A 17,489-nucleotide genomic window follows, 5' to 3' on the forward strand; every position below is an offset into this window, starting at 1 on the left:
TGCACCAAAGATGTCTCCAAGAATTCTTTCTTGGCTGTTGGCTCCGGACCACCCCACCATCACCCCAAAACCTCTTCAAAACCCATACGACAAAAAGACAAGGGAGCAAAGGAGTTCAGGATGGTGACAAGAGTGTGGTTAACATTCATGGGAAATCAACAGGATCAGAAGTGAAGAAAGGAGAGAGCCCGCGAACTGTGAGGAAATAGAGAAGTCAACGGCCTAGAGGTGCTGAAAAGTTGGAAAGAGGCCAGAGAAGGACTGTTCACGTCTGCAGACACTTTTTTTTGTTTCTAGCACCCTCATTCACACCCAGGCTAATCCTGGCTCTGCCCTAAATACAGAACGGGGTAATGATTGGCTCAGAAGGTAGAAAAAACATAAATGGGGATCTGCTGCTCTGGAGCCACACAACTGGTTCACATCTCTGCTCCACCACTTGTAAGATACGTGACAATGGGCAATTCGTTCAACCTTCCTGGGCCTCCGTTTTCTCTTCTTCAAAAGGGGGAGAAAAAAGCCTAACCCCACGGTTAGTGAGAAGACTTAAGGAGATCATGCGCGTAAAGCGCTTAACAGTGCCTGGCACACAGTAAGCGCTGAACGCGGAGAAGCTGCTACTGTTATGTTTGGAACAGAAAACCAAGGAAGGGTTACAACGAGGACAATTCTAAGTGCCGAAGTACTGTGTAATACAGAACTTCTGGGCAGGTAGGCGCATGCGCCTGTCCGCGGTCCTCGGCCGGCGCGGGCGCTGCGCATGCGCCGGAAGTTGCAGCCGGGAAGCCAGCGAGGTCGGTTCCGCCCGACTCTGACATGGCGGCGCCCTTTGTCTGCTCTGAAGTGCCGTCCCCGGCCTTCTCGCGGCCGTGATGCACCTCCCTCTACGGTGGGGTCCGGGACATGGCAGGTGAGGGCCAGCAGACGCCCGCGGCCCGGGGAGTCCCGGGAGCCGGGCGGAGGCGGTGAAGGATGGGGCGCAGCGGGACGCCGGGGACGGTTGTGTGGGGGAGGGGAGGGAAGTGGAAGGGGAAGGGAACCGGGATTGGGGGGTGACCCCGCGGGGCAAGGGGGTGCGGGGCAGCCGCCAGGCGAGTGGGCGCTGAGGGGGCGAGCGGACCGGCAGTTCCCGCGAGGGAGCGCGAATCGCCTCCCGGCTTGGGTGACACCCCGGCTCGTAGCATCTCCGCCCCCGCCGCCCGGCTGTCACCGTCCCTTGACCTCGCGCGCCGTGGCGGGTGGTCGTTCTGCGGCCGCAGCGTGGCGCGGTGTCGGGGCCGCTCGCGTCGGCGCGTCGGGGGCAGGAGGGCACGGGCTTGCCGGACCAGGAGGTGTTGGCAGAGTGGGAGGTCCACACTGCCCCTGTACAGGATTATTTCATTCATTCTTTCCTTCCACCCGCGGCGGCTAGGCACCTGATAGGGTGTGAGGCTAGAGCGAGTGCACCAGACAGACTTGATCCTGGTGGGGTGGTTGAAAGTGTCAACTGTGGAGCCAGGCCGCCGGGGTTTGGATCCGGACTCGGTGCTTGCCGGCTGTGTCCTGAAACACGTGAGGTTCTCGCTGTCTGCCCCGGTTTCCTCATCCTTAAAGCAGAGATGGTAATGAAACCTGCCTCCTAAGGCTGTTCTAAAGATTAAATAAGGTAATAGGTGCAAGGTGTGGAGAACCCTTCCTAGCATAACGTAAATGCTGTGTGTGTTTGTTGTTGTGACTGTTCGTTTCGTGGTCATCGCCCAGAGCTCAGAGACTCATGTGGGAGCCGTGGACATAAATACGTGATTCTGAAACTGCCCTGAAGGAAGAAAAAGCACAAAAGTTCTCCTTGCTCGGGAAACAGAGTAGAGGCACCTCACTCAGTCTAGGCGGATCCAGGGAGGCTTTCTCTCCCTGGAAGCTGAGACCTAACGGATGCAAGAAAAGGGGGAGGATTCTCACCTGAAGACGGGGGTTTGTGAGAAAGTTTAGGGGCTACTGGCATAACTGAATTGAGTTCTCTGCCCTAGAGACAGAGACAAGAGGTAGGACTAAAGAAGCAGGCTGTGGTCTGGTCCTGTGGGACCTTGTGAACCTAGTTAAGGGCTCTTAAGTTTTAGGTTAATGGAAAGCCACGTAAGAATCAGATGTGTGGACTAGAAAGATCACCTGTTTATGTGGAGGAGGCGTTAAAGGGAGCAGGCCTGGAGACCCGTTAAGAGGCTGCTAGAAGAATCCAGGTGAGAAATGAGGGTGGTCTTGAGTTAGGTTAGAGGCAGAGGGTGGGGAGAGAGGTTTTGGAGAACTGGCAAAACTCGGTGGTTACGTAGATGAGCAAGGAGAACTTTTATGCTTTTCTTCCTTCAGGGCAGTATCAGAATCACGTATTTATGTCTGTGGCTCCTAGGGGCAGAGAGGTGTCGGGACTGACCTCACACTTGTGACCCACAGGTGGTGGTGCCACTCAGTGTGATAGGGCACAGGCCGGGGAGTAGCTGTGAGAAGGGAAGATACGTTTAGTTTTGAACATGTTGAACGCAGGTGCCTGTGGAACAGTCAAGTGGGACTATACAGTGGCGAGCCAGAAGTCGTCCTCCATCAAAAGTCACTAAGGTTGTGGGAGTGGGTGTGCTCACCTGGGGCAAGAGTATATTTCATGGGAAAGCAAGAGTGTCTGAGACCCCCCCGGAGGGATGCTAATGCGGTAGCAATGCGGTAACTTGGGCACAGCCTTGTTGTTCTTGCTTTTCAGCATTGTGTTATGTCTTTCTGGTAAGTAGGGGTGTGTGAGGGCTGGGAGAGGGTTTACTCATCTTTGTGTCCCGGGTGGCCGGCACGGGGTCCGGCACGCAGCAGGCCGATAATGATCCAAACGAACTTGTACTGAGGACTGACTTTGTGCCGGGCTCTGAATTTGCCTGTGTTTCATGGATGAGTGAAAAAGGGCGGCTTTTAGGGAGCAGGTGCCTTGCAGGTTCTCATCCGATTTTCTGCTTGGGTGTCTTTGATTCAGGTGATGAGCTGGAGGAGGAGAGCCAAGCTGGAGTTTACGCAAACTGTCAGAAAAGAGTAGCCTGGGCTCCTTGGAAATCTGAGGTATGTCGGTAATGCTCAAGGATGAAACAGACCAGAAGGTCAGCTCGCTCGTCCTTCTTCTTCTCTAGGCTCAGCGCGATTCAAATCACCCTTTCAAGGCAGCTTTTTCTTTCAAGCTGTACAGTGAGGACAGTATCTGAGTGTGGTTGGGAGACTGTTGCTGTCATTATTCGTGGTTTACCAATGAAGACCAGACTAGGTTAATCACTGGGCAAATGCTCACACCTTGTTTTAATCAAGTACAACCTAACATGCTCCAGCCAAGCAATCCCAAAATACAGTGGCTGAAACAAACTCGAAATTTACTCCTCTCCTCTTGATAATCTAGAAGTAGGCAGTCCAGAGTTGGTAGGGCATCTTGCTCTGTTCTGTGAAGTATCCGGAAATGGGGTTCTAGTGATCATGTGGCTCTCCTTGCTCAAACCCAGATCTCCGTCTCCTGGTCCAAGCTGGCCGCTCCAGCCCCTGCCATTATTGTCTGCACCCCATCTGGCAGACAGAGTGGGGAGCACATGTTCATTCCTTTTAAGGTTCTCATGTTTAAAGATCTGTATTCTTGTACAGCATGTCCCCAAACATAAGCATCTGGTGTACAACCAAAGAACGAATCATGACTGTCCCAAAGCTGGAGGGAAAGCTGGCTAAGGGAGCCTGCTTGGTCCCTGTGTGACTGGACTGCTGACCCTGGGGCTTGGGCCCAGCCTGTATTGGTGACAGGGGGCTGGGCGTTCTCCCCAAGGCAGACTGCTCTGGCTTCAGGTGGGTTGACATGCTTGGGCACAGGGAGTCCTGGCTTGTTAATGCATTCAGCGCTTCCTGTGCCCAGCAAGTCAGACGCCATGGCAGGTGCTAGCTAGGGAAGACTGGATCCTAGGAGCAAGGAGCTCTTAGCCGTGTGGGTAATCACCATACAACACAAGGAACACTACGGGGGTCTATTCCCGAGTGTGAGGCGATCCAGGGGAAGGATGACTGATGGTGGAAGGCTCTGCTGAGATGGGGGGGAGATCAGACTGAACAACGTGTTTGGATTGACATTTGTGAAGCTCCCCTCGTAGGCGGTGAGGACTCTGGTGTTAGGTGTGAATCTCTGTTTAGTGGCTCTGTATCCTGAGGGCCAGTTACGTCACTGCTGTGCCTCAGTTTCCTCCTCTGTCAGATAGGGATAACAGTACCTACATCACAGAATTGTTTTGAGAATTCCTGGTGGGGAAGCCGGGTTGTGTCCTCGCTCAAGGCAGGAATTATCCCGATTGTCCAGAGGGGATTAGCGACCGCTCTGGGAGTTCTGCCAAGCTCTCTGATTAAAGGGGTCCATCTGTGGATTCTCAGAGACCGTACTCTGAATGGTCTGGCGAGGGGTCCTTTGGGAAGGGAAGGATTGCCTCTGCCTGTTGAATTCCCATAAGCTCAAATGCTGCTGGGAAGCCTTCTCTGGGCCCTGCCCGGTCACCCACCCCAGCTGAGGGTAGAGCTCCTCCTCTTGATTTCTTAGCATCCTGCACTGATGTCTCAATGCATTCCTACCTCACGGGATAATCCTAGGTTTCTCCGTCTCCCCGTTGGCCCATTGGCATCGTGCAGGCGGGGACGGGGCTTGTTTCTCCTGGTCCCCGGCACATAGCTGGTGCTCAGTAGACGTACTTGGGTGGATGAATGATCAGCCTTGGCTGGCTAGGGAGGAACCAGCAGTCGGGTTGGAGAGAACCCCAACGTGATGTGGGGCTGGCATGCTATTGATTGAAGACAGGAGAAACCTGACGGTTTATTTGGTATCCGGCTGGAGTAGGGGTGTGAAATAAAATGGTGACCTGTGAGATTTGACAGTTGAGGTCAGAAGATAGTTCCTCTGTCTTTTTCTAGTAGGGCATGATTTCTCAACTTTGATTTTTTTTTCCAATTTTTACTTTTTAATGTTCATTTATTTTTGAGAGTGAGAGAGACAGAGTGCGAGTGGGGGAGGGGCAGAGGGAAAGGGAAACAGAATTGTTTCCCTGAAGCAGGCTCTAGGCTCCCAGCTGTCAGCACAGAACCTGACATGGGGCTCAAACTCACCACAAGATTCATGCCCTGAGCCGAAGTCGGATGTTTAACCGACGAAGTCGCCCAGGCAGCCCCTTCTCAATCTTGGTGTTCTCGACATTCAGAGCTGCGCGAATCTTTGTTGTGAATTGTCCTGTGCACTTCGGGATGGTTATGGCATCCCTGGTCTCCACCCATAGACGCCTGTAATACTCACCTACCTCACCAGCTGTGACGATGAAACATGACTCCGGACGTTGCCAAACATCTCCTGGGGCCAGATGGTCTCCCGCTAGAGGCCTGCAGTGTCGGGTACTGGTCGGAAGTCAGACATACGTGGACTCTTCCTCGTTCTTATACCCACTAGATGTGCCTCTGGGCAAAATACTTGGTCTCTCCAAGCCTCAGTTTCTCCCGTTGTAAAATGGGGATACTGATGACCTCACACGTAACTTTATTGGCTGGAATTATTGATGAGGTGATGAATGTGAAATGCTTAGTCGGGTCCCTGACTCCGTAATTGGTAACTGGTGTTATTATGTGTTAGGAGAAGAGGACCCTTGAGAGGGTCAAAACAGAGCGTGCACAGTTGAGGAAGAAAAAAATGGTATAGGAATACGTACAAGGTACAAAAGTCAGAAGGTTCCAAAGAATGCCTTGTGGGGAGGCGAGTCACCCTTCCATACCTGACCCATTTCCCCTCCCAGAGAACTGTTAATGGTATCTGTGGATCCTTCCAGAGCTATTGCCTGCATGTATATGTCTCTGTGTATCTAGGGAGGACCATTTTGTAAGCGTCAAGTGGTTTGATTCTGTTTACAGACACTGAGCTCCTGCGTGTAGAAGGGCAGCCTCTGTGGGCGGGGCTTCAGGGTTTTACTAGTTTGCCACATAAAAGACCAGGTGGCTCTCTCTTCACCGTCCTGAAATTCCTCGAAGGATGGTGCTTGCGCGGGTGGTCACAGAAGGGAGGGACCCAGCCCGAGAGAAAATGAAAAACTCCAGATACGTTTGTGTGCACAAAGTATGTTGTCCTGGAGACCACTCCCTCCTTCCTTTGCTGGCCACGGTTTCTAAATGACTGAAATAACAGAGGTCGAAGCATAAGCGTTTGCTGAGCGGTTTCCGCACTTGCTGCGGACGTGTGCGCTGTCGGCACAGGTACCCGGCCCTCTCGTGGGTCCCCCTGCCACCAGTAGCTACCCATCCAAGGGCCAGTGAAAGTAGACCTCGGGGCTGTAATCGCCACGGATTCGTGCGGAAAACCGGGGCTTGGGCTCTGGGCTCGGGGAGTCAAGCCTGCTTGTCAGGAACTGGAGAGATGTAAGCCTTGAACTTCCAAGGAAAGAAGCAGAGGGCCTGGTTAGAAGTGGGAGTTGCTCACTCCTGTCTAAACAGCCGCCTGCGGAGGCTCGGAGGTGGCGGTTCCCGCTGAGGGCGGGACCGCCCCGAAAGCAGGTGCAGTGGGTTCCTGGTAACATCAAAAGCCTCCTCTGACATTTTGATGACTGCAGCTGACACTGCCGTGTGACAAAAGGGGGGCCGTTGAGAGTAGATCCTGTGAGCCCTCATCACAGGAGAAAATTGTTTTCCTTTTTTTTTTTTTAAGTTTACTTATTTTGAGAGAGAGAGAGCACGAGCAGGGGAGGGGCAGAGAGAGGGAGGGAGGGAGAGAGAGAGACAGAGAGAGAGAGAGAGAGAATGAATGAATGAATGAATGAATGAATCCCAAGCAGGCTCCACACTGTCGGCACAGAGCCCATCTCAGGGCTTGAACTCACGAACTGGGAGATCATGACTTGAGCCGAAATCAAGAGTCAGCCCCTTAGCCAACTGAGCCACCCAGGTGCCCCTCTTTATTTTTCTTGTATCTCTGTGAGAAGGAGGATGTCAGCTGCACCTGTTGTGATCACACGTCACCATATATGGCAACTCAGACGAGCTGTACACGTTAAACTTACCCAGTGATGTATGTCAATTATTTCTCAGTAAAACTGGAACCCCCCCCCCAAAAAAAAAAAAAGAAAGAAAAAGCACTCAGTTTTTTGTAATAAGAGGTCTGGCAGTAGACCCTGTTCCCCCCACCCCACCCACACCACTTCCTATGCTGGAACTGTTATTAATCAAAGCAGCCACTTTCCTGTCCCGAATGGGAGGCGCTGGTGCCCAGCGGGAAGCTGTTTCTCCAGGCGCTCTGAGCCTGGTGTGCAGCACGTCTCATTTCGGTAGTCTTGGCAGTGGGGGGCCCCGTCAGGGACTTTCCTGGTTTACTGTAACTCAGCTGCCCAAGTTCATGCCTCGAAACATTGTTTAGGGGCGCCTGGGTGTCTCAGTTGGTTAAGCGTCTGACTCTTGGTTTCGGTTCAGGTCATGATCTCACGGTTTGTGGGTTTGAGCCTTGCGTGGGGCTCTGTGCTGGCAGTGTGGAGCCTGCTTGGGATTCTCTCTCTCCCCCTCTGTCTCTCTCTGCCCTCCCCCCTGCTCGCCCTCTCTTTCCCTCTCTCAAAATAAATAAAATTAAAAAACAAAAACATTGTTTAAAGTCAGAAAGAACATTGTTTAATTTTGTAAGTTGTTTTTTGTTAAATATTGAGTAGATACAAAGAAATATATACAGCATAAAGAATAGATACAAGGAAACCCATGTACCCATGGCTCAATTTACAAATAAGAATGTTACCGTTTGTTACCTTTGGAACACCCCTCCCTGATCCTGTCCTGTCCTGCCCCCGCCCCCAGCTCATCACAGTTTTGCTTCACGTGTGTTTTCACACACGTGTTTCACACTTCACAGTTTCAACCACGTGTGTTTGTATTGCTAAACAATGTGTTGTCTCATTTTGCATGTTTTTGTTTTGTTTTTATTATTTATTTTTTTGAGAGAGAGAGAGGGAGAGAGAGAGAGCGCGAGCGCGCGCACGCGTGAGCAGGGGAGGGGCAGAGAGAGAGAGGGAGACGCAGAATCGGAAGCAGGCTCCAGGTCCGAGCTTGCAGCAGCGAGCCCGACGCGGGGCCCGAACTCACCAACTGCGAGATCGTGACCTGAGCCGAAGTCTGACACTCAACCGAATGAGCCACCCAGGCACCCCTCATTTTGCATGTTTTGAACTCAATGTAATCATGTTGTTTTCTTGAGTTTCTTAAATTGTTGGCTTAATATGGGTTCTCGAGAGTGATGCATGTTGCCTGTACTTGTATTTCACTTTCACGGATACAGTTCCCTTGCAGGAGAATTTACTTATCCTTTCTCTTGCTAGCGGACTTCTGGGTTGTTATTTTGCTGAGACGGTGTTGCTGTGAGCATTCCTGGCCCCCACGTGCAGCTTCTGCAGGGCGCACCCTCAGGAGTGTGGCTGCATCTCAGGGTGTGTGACCTTCAGCCCAACCAAATAATGCGTAACGTTTCCAAAGTGCCTTCCCCCGTTTACAGTTCAACTGAAAACTCTGTTTGTTTCACATCCTCCCAACTCTGGTTTTATTAGGCTCTAAAAAATTTTTCGTAATCTGGGGCACCTGGGTGGCTCAGTGGGTTAAGCAACTGACTTTAGCTCAGGCCATGATCTCACGGTTCATGGGTTCAAGCCCCGTGTCAGGCTCTGTGCTGACAGCTCAGAGTCTGGAGCCTGCTTTGCATTCTGTGTCTCCCTCTCTCTCTGTTCCTCCCCTGCTCATTCTGTCTCTCAAAAATAAATAAACGTTAAAAAAAATTTTTTTTTTTTAATTTCTAGTAATCTGATGGGAATGACGTCTTGTGTGGTTTTGATTTGCATTTTCATGATTATTAGTGGGCTAAGCATCTTTTCATATACTTATGAAAATTCTTGTTTAACGAGGTTCCACACCCAATGTGGGGCTTGAACTCACGACCCTGAGAGTAAGAGGCACGTGCTCGCCTGACTGAGCCAGCCAGGTGTCCCTCGGATACTTATTCAGGTTTCAGCTGCTGTGAAAAAGCTGCTTAAATCTTTTGCTTATTTCTCTACTGGGTTGTCGATTTTATTTCATTTTATTAATGTTTATTTATTTTTGAGACAATGTGAGAGACAGAGTACAAGCAGTGGAGGGCCAGACAGAGGGAGACACAGAATCCGAAGCAGGCTCCAGGCTCTGAGCTGTCGGCACAGAGCCCAATGCGGGGCTCAAACTCACAAACCACGAGATCATGACCTGAGCCGAAGTCAGACGCTCAACCGACTGAGTCACCCGGGCTCTCCTGTCTTTTTATTGTATATGGATTTCTTGTTTGTTTTTGGTTTTTGTTTTGTAGACTGACCCTTTTTCGGTTATATGTGTTGTACCTGTCCGTTTCCTCCTGTTTGTTGCTTTTCACTGTGTTTTGTTTTTTTTTTTAACAAATTCTTAATTTTAATGTTTATCATTTTTTTTTCTTTTATGGTTTGCGCTTTCTGTTCCTTTTAAGAACTTCCTTCCTACTTTATAAAAATATTCCCCTGTATGTTGTCGTCCAAACATTTTTTGATTTTGCCTTTTACGTTACGGTCTTTAGTCCATTTAAAATTATTTTTGTGTATGCTATGAGATGGGGGGCTGATTTCTTTTTTCCTTTTTCAAAAATTTTATTTAAAACAACTTTTAAGCTTTTTAAATGTTTATTCATTTTTGAGAGAGCGCATGAGCTGGGGAGGGGCAGAGAGAAGGAGGGAGGCATAGATCTGAGCTGTTGGCACAGAGCCTGATGCGGGGCTGGAACCCAAGAAGCAGCATGATCATGACCTGAGCTAAAGTTGGACACTCAGCTGAGTCACCCAGGCACACCTAAAATTTTTCTAATGTTTATTTTTGAGAGAGACAGCATGAGTGGAGGAGGGGTGGGGAGGGGGGGAGAGGGAGAGAGAGAGAGAGAGACAGACAGACAGACAGACACACAGTCAGTCCAAAGCAGGCTCCAGGCTCTGAACTGTCGGCCCAGAACCTGATGCGGGGCTCAAACCTGTGAGATCATGACCTCTGAAGTTGGACGCTTAACCGTCTGAGCCATGCTCCCCCCCCCCCCAAATTTTTTTTAACTGTTTATTTATTTTTGAAGGAGAGATAGAGTGTGAGTGGGTGAGGGGCAGAGAGAGAGAGAGAGAGAGACAGAATCTGAAAGAGGCTCCAGGCTCTGAGCTGTCAGCACAGAGCCTGACACGGGGCTCGAACTCACAAACCACGAGATCATGACCTGAGCCGAAGTCGGATGCTCAACGGACTGAGTCACCCAGGCGCCCCCCCCCCCCCCCGCCACAAATTTTTATTTAAAAAAAATTTTTTTTTTCAGTTTATTTATTTTGAGAGAGAGAGAGAGAGAGAGCACACACGTGTGAGGTGCCACCAGCACAGAACCCAGCGCGGGACTCCATCCCACCAACCATGAGATCATGACCTGAGCCCAAATCAAGAGTTGGATGCTTAACGGAGCCATCTGGGCTCCCCTCCTTTAAAAAAAAACAAAAAAACATATATAAACGGACTAAATTGTCCTAGTACTATTTATTGGGGGGGGGGAATCCCTTTCATGTGGTTCTGTAAATGTGACCACTGACCGTCTTAATACGTCAACGTCCACAGATGACGTGGATCTGTTTCTGAGCTCTTTACTCTTCTCCGTCTCTGTGCCAATATCATTCTGCCTTAATGGCTGAATTTTTATGTGATAGTTCTTGGAACCTAGTAGGGCCTTGGCCCTTTGCTCTTCCATTTTAATTTCATTTCATTTTTTAATGTTTATCTTGAGAGAGAGCACGTGCAAATGGGGAAGGCGGGGGAGAGACTCTCAAGCAGACTCCATGCTGTCAGCACAGAGCCTGATGTGGGGCTTGATCTCATGGAGCATGAGCCAAATACCCTAAGCCAAGATTAAGAGTCAGATGCTTAACCAGCTGAGCCACCCAGGTGCCCCCATCTTCATTTTAGATTGTGCTTGTCAAATTCCATAAAACGTTGTTGGGATCTTTTATTAGAATTGTTTTTGAATTTATTCCATATCAATTTGGATAGAGTTGGCATTTTTATGATGTTCAAGTCTTTCATGAACATGGTATATCTTCTAGTTTACATAAATCACCAAAGTCTAACTTTAGTCACTGTCTTCACAGCCTACTGTCAAACAATCAAGGACCTTAGCACACTTTAATTCCCATCACTCCCTCCTTTTATTCTATTGGTGCGCATTTTAGTTCTTTTTTTAAAATTTTGGAAGATGCCATGAGTTCAGTATTGTTTGGATTCACTCACTTATTACTGACTACTTTAGTTGGTCCTCATTCTTTCTTGCATTTAATATTTTCATTCTGGGATCCCTTTTTGTCTCCCTGAAGTATATCTTTTATGATGTGTGAGTTTGGGCTGTCATCTATTTGGGGGCTTTCTAGTGTTTACCAGTTCTGGGGTGGGGGGGTGGATTTTACCTGCCAAGATTTTGGTATAGGCAGTTTCTGTGCAGTCCGTTTTTCCATTGACTTATCATCCTATGTGGCTCCAGCTTTATTCTGGAGGATTCTCACACGAGACCTCCCTCCTTAGGAGGGAGAGAGAACTTGAGCCCGCTCAGTTCTGCAGGTGCCTTCGATACCCACCCTCAAAGCTCCACTTGATCTCTGGATCCCAGCCTTTGCTGACTTTTGTTTGACCTCTCAGTGTTCCTCACTGACTTGCCGGTTCTTTGATGCATTTAAAAAAAAATGTCTCACAGTTTTCCTTCAGCATTTGTAGTTGTTTGCTGTGAGACTTGGCCTGGTTACTTGGTGTGCCACGCTTCCAGAAATCAGGATGTTTCCGAGTTTTAATCTTGTGTTTCCTCTGGCAGCAGGAAACACCGGAGATTAGAACTAAGACTTAGTGATGTGCGCTAAGGGTTTTCATAAGATGTTTTGTAACACTCATTAGTACAAGGAAAGGGAGTTGGTAAGTGCCAATTAATGACAGAATTTGCCCTTTGGGGACAGACTAAGGGTCTTTTGAGGCTGGCACTCCATGTCTGCGGAGGTTTTGTCCTTTTCTGAAGTGGAAAGAGCACATCTTTAGAGTATGATGGACTTGGCCTTGAATCTGGGCGTGTCAGTGAGAGCTGGGTCAGCTGACAACCTCTCTGAGCCTTGATTTGCTTATCTGCACAGTGGGGGTGATCAGATTAACATCCTTCTCTGGGGATTACTGCGGGTAGTGATGACGTAGCATGTATTCTGGAACACGCTGCAGGCAGGCAGGCAGCTACAGCAGCTATCAGTTATTCCCTTTGACGGCATTTTCTCCACGTGCTGCTGCCCTTGGGAAATGACGAGCCTGTGATCTTGGTAACCTCCCAGTTGTTTCACGTGGTGGAGCCGATTACATATTAGCAAGGCTGTTTTCTCCGGGCACAGGCACACGGTCCCACCCACAGTCCTTTACCGGGACTCACAGTTTGTCCCAGCTGGGCGAAATCCCCATCCGATTGGGAAATCGCCGCATCTGTACCGTGGGCTCTCTGATCAGCTACTCACATCCAAGCATTGGTTTTTACCCAACCAACGAATGCATTAAAAATTCGCATCGGTATCAGCAGGCCGCCATCTAGACAAAGTGTACCATTTCATGATCCTGAGAACACGCCCTGGCCCACAGTGGAAACTGTCAGTCTTTTAGATTTTTGCTCGCCCTGTTCTGGAAGTGGTATCTTGTACTTCTTTATATTTCTTTATTATGCTGAACGTCTTTTTTTCTGTATAGAATACATTGACCACCTGTGTTTCTTTTGTGAATTGCCTCGTCATTTCCTTGACTCATTTTTCTGTTGGGAGATTTTTTTTTTCTTGTTGATTAATTTTTGATAGCTTTATTGAGATACCCATGCAGCACCCATTTAAAGCATATAATTGGGGTGCCTGGGTGGCTCATTTGGTGAAGCAGCTGACTTCGGCTCAGGTCATGATCTCACGTCTCGTGGGTTTGAGCCCCACATCGGGCTCTGTGCTGACAGCTCAGAGACTGGAGCCTGCTTTGGATTCTGTGTCTCCCTGTCTCTGTCCCTCCCTCACTCACACTGTGTCTCTCTTTCTCTCTCTCTCTCTCTCTCTCTCTCTCAAAAATAAACATTAAAAAAAAGTGTACAATTAAATGGCTTGCAGTATATTCCCAGAGTTGCACAACTATCACCTCTCTCTATTTTCAGAACATTTGTATTATCTCGAAAGAAACCCATTACCAGTCACTCTTTGTTTCCCTCTGTCTCCCCGAGCCCTAGTAGGCAGTCATTATCTATCCTTATGGATAGGCCTGTTCTGGGCATTTCATGTGAATGGAATCCTGTAACTTGTGGTCTTTTGGCTGCCTTCATTTAGCATGATATTTTCCAGGTTCATTCATGTTGTAGCATATATTTTTACTTTTTTGTTTTGTTTGTTTTAAGTAACCTCGACGCCCAGTGTGGAGCCCAACGTGGGGCTTGAACTCATGACCCTGCGATCAAGACCTGAGCTGAGCTCACGAGTCAGATTCTTAACAGACTGAGCCACCCAGGCACCCCTTTATCATTACTTTTTTATTGTCCAGTATTCTATCGCCTGGACACACCACGTTTTATTTATCCATCAGTTGACGGACATTTGGGTTGTTTCCACCTTTTGACTATTACAAGTAATGTTGCCGTGAACATTTGTGCACAAGCTTTTATGGGGACATAACGTTTTCATTGTTGTTTGTATGAGGAGCCTTTTGTATAACAAGAGTGTTAACTCTTATTTACAACATAGGCTGCCAATATTCACCCCTAATTTATATTTACATTTGGGAAGTTAGAAGATAAGGGTAAAATGGATGAAACAGAACATGTAGGGGCACCTGGCTGGCCTGGGTCAGTGGTGCGTGTGACTCTTGATCTCAGGGTTGTGAGTTTGAGCCCCGTGTTGGATGTAGAGATTACATAAAAATAAACTCTTAAAAAAAAAAAAAAAAAAAAAGGAACAACATTTAGAATGCTGACCAGTCTTCCATACTTCTAAGAACTAAGTGTATGTGCCGACTTCCCCCACTGTGGCCCCAGTAAGTGGCCCCTTGGGGCTGGTCTGCATACCTTACAGGGCTGCTGCAAGCTCTCTTTCTGTACCTGTTTGTGTCTCTCTCAGGCCTTAGGACCGGGAAACAGGAACCAGGCAGCAACTAGGGTGCTTTCCAAGTTTCTCTCGGAAGCTCACACTCCAAAGCGACTGGCTGAAAAACCGCCAGGGTTTGCGAGTCAATCAGTCGTTAAAAGGCTTCCAGCAGCTCTGCTGACTCACGGCTGTTGCAGGTGGAGGGGATTTGAGGGGCTGGAGGTCAGCCAGCGCTGTTTGTTCAAGGGCAAGCGCTGGGGCCCTGAGCTTCCTGAATCCTCCCAGGGCTGTTGTCCAGAAACTGTTCTAGAGCTGCCCTTTAGCAGCTGGAGTTGAGGAGCACAGCAGTTTTAAAAAACCATTGGAGGGGCGCCTGGGTGGCTCAGTCAGTTAAGTGGCCGACTTCAGCTCAGGTCATGATCTTACACTCCGTGAGTTCGAGCCCCACGTCGGGCTCTGTGCTGACAGCTCAGAGCCTGGAGCCTGCTTCGGATTCTGTGTCTCCCTCTCTCTCTGCCCCTCCCCTGCTCATGCTCTGTCTCTCTCTGTCTCAAAAATAAATAAAAACATTAAAAAAAATTAAAAAAAAATCATTGGGAATGGAGACATTGAGTTCTTGACCCCTTGTTATCCAGGCCTAACATAACCCAAAATAGCCCTCTAAAATATCCTTGTACTCATTTAGTTTTCCTCAGTCAAGTTTTACAAAATATTTTTAGTCAAACCAACTATCTGGAATAGTAAGTAGACAGTTTGGTGCTGGCTTCTGCTGTGCATAGTTCTGTATCCGAATATATATGTCCTGTGTAGCTCTTGTCCATCTCAAGATTTCCAATACAGGGAAGGTTTTTGTTTTTTTAAATGTTTAATTTTGAGAGGGAGAATGTAAGTGGGGGAGGAGCAGAGAGGGAGGAAGACAGAGGATCCAAAGCAGGTTCTGAGCTGACAGCACAGAGCCCGATGAAGGGCTCGAACCCACGAACTGCAAACTCATGGCCTGAGCCAAAGTCAGATGCTCAACAGACTGAGCCACCCAGGCGTCCTCCAATATAAGGAAAGTTTTTTTTTTTTTAATTTTTTCTTTTTAACGTTTATTTATTTTTGAGACAGACAGAGCATGAACGGGGGAGGGTCAGAGAGAGAGGGAGACACAGAATCCGAAACAGGCTCCAGGCTCTGAGCAGTCAGCACAGAGCCCGACGCGGGGCTTGAACTCACGGACCGCGAGATCGTGACCTGAGCCAAAGTCGGACGCTTAACCGACTGAGCCACTCAGGCGCCCCGTATAGGGAAAGTTTTAAATGAAAGTCTGCTCACTGCTGGGTTACTGTCTCATTTTTGTCGCTCGCTTGGTATCTGTTATACTTTGCATGCCATTTGTCATCTGGCAGTCTTATTGGTGAAAGCATTTATTCAACATTTATTAAATCTTCACACTAGAAGGGATCTTAGCAGTCACGAATCCTAGTGAGGCGATGACAAGCCAAGGAAAAGTCACGTGAAATGCACGTGCTGCGTTGAAGTCCGAATACATCCACTCCCAACTTCCTTTTTCCTTTTGGCTTGGGTCCCAACCCTGACGAGTATCATGGGACAACTAATCCTTCCTTTGGAATTGTCATGTTCTACCTGCTTTCTCAATGAAAGCCCCGGTGTTCCTCCGGAATCATCGTGTTCTTTGCAGAGAGCAGGTAGGTGACTTTTGCCGTCAAGGATGAGCACTGCAGCCTGTGTTTCGGTTACTGTTGAGCGGCACAAGTGCTGCCATTTGCAGGGCCTTTTCCTGGCCGTCTTTCATTTGATGGGGGCCTGGTGAGATTTCACATCTTTTAGAAGAAGATGGCATCAGATTCCCCTTTTTCCTTCGGTATCGCTAGCGTAGGTTCACGTGCAGCTGGAATGATGGTCGCCGGCAGCCGCGTTGTGCAGCGGGAACTTGTATCCTCATCATCCCCGTTTCAAGAAAGGAACCCGAGGTGCTCGGCCCGCTTTGGTTTGATGCCGAGGCAGGAGGGGGTGACTGGGGCCAGGGGTCCGGCAAGTCCCTGAGGCCGCGCGCAGAGCTGCGTGTGAGCCTCTCTGGAAGGTCATCACGGCGTCCGAGCGGCTCGGCCGCACCTGGCAAAGGCCGCCGGCTGCTCTTCTGGGGGATTTTCACTTTTGTCCCCGTAAGGAATTTCTGCTCATAAAGATTTCTCGGGTGACACATTCGTTGTGCAAATTACCATAATTTTCCATTTCCCCTATGAGAAATGTTTTCCCGTTGAGAAGTTTTGAGTCACCAGGTCTCGTAGAAAATGTCTCAGAGGTTTTATAGTAAAGAGAAATGAAGGCGCTCAGGCATTGTGGACGCTTTCTTTCTCCTTCCTTCCTTCTTCCTTTTTTTTTTTTACTTGGTTTGACTTTGTTAATGGCTAACATTTAGAAGTGGTAAAAGAGAATGCAGAAAGGATGTGCCCTGGCAAGTAGAGCTCCTTCCTGCCCTTGCCCTGCTCCTCCGAGGGCCCCTCCCCTGTGTCTTGTACTTCCGGTGACAGATGAGCTAGGATGTCACAGCCTGGGCTGATGGTTTTGCACAGACCGCACGGCCCCGCTTCCCCTAGGAAGGGTCAGGTTCCGAGTGTGTTAAGGGACTTTGAGCCACTCCGAGAAGAGGTACTTAACATTTTTCAAAGGATGTTACAACGTTTAATGGGCAGGCCATTTGCACGGGTTGCCCTGAAAGGTCCGCGTGAATGTGTGCGCCCTCCTGGTGCCAGCTGGGGGTGACATTGCCTCATTTTTCCCATCCCAAGGGTCCAGCACTGTGGGACTTTCTAACTGCTTTTTCTGCTTCTGGCCCTTCCTCTTTGAGTCTGTTCTCCATACTGATGCAGCCAGAGTGACCTTTCAGAAATGTGAACCTCACCGTGGCCCCCTCTTGCTCAAACCCCCGGCAAGGCTCCCGACGGCCAGGCATGAACGTGAGGTCCTGGCATGGTGGGGGCATGGCCCCGGCCTGTCCCTCCAGCTGCATTTCTCACCGCGTTTTGCACTCGGTCGTTTCTCTTGGGACCTGAGGTGTGCTGTCCCTCCCCCACCCGGTCCCGAGCCCGCGCAGCAGTTTTTCTCCTGAACGCACCCTGTTGGGTGTGCTGTCCTCTTCTCTGAACACCCTTCTTGCCTTTGTTCGTGTGTCTTGTTGGCTGCGACCAGGTACCGTATCCTCCTGTGGCACCCCTTCAGAACTCAGCAGAGGATGGCGACGGGGTCTGGAACCTTCTCCTTGGTGAAAGGTCCTTAAAGGTGGGCGCCTAGGCCTGACCTTGTTCCCGGGGGGGGGGGGGG

At 49.3% G+C, this 17,489-nt stretch overlaps 1 protein-coding gene across 1 annotated transcript in view; it reads left to right on the forward strand.

Annotated features, from left to right (window-relative positions):
• Positions 1-773: 773 nt before the first annotated feature.
• ZBTB17 (zinc finger and BTB domain containing 17) overlaps positions 774-17,489 on the forward strand; it is a 37,575-nt gene continuing 20,859 nt past the window's right edge. The window contains exons 1-2 of the mRNA XM_049617999.1: positions 774-910; positions 2,990-3,072. The gene's annotated coding sequence lies outside the window, so the exon portion shown is untranslated. The remainder of the gene's footprint in view (positions 911-2,989; positions 3,073-17,489) is intronic.

Source organism: Panthera uncia (assembly GCF_023721935.1).
Source record: "Panthera uncia isolate 11264 chromosome C1 unlocalized genomic scaffold, Puncia_PCG_1.0 HiC_scaffold_4, whole genome shotgun sequence".
NCBI lineage: Eukaryota > Metazoa > Chordata > Mammalia > Carnivora > Felidae > Panthera > Panthera uncia.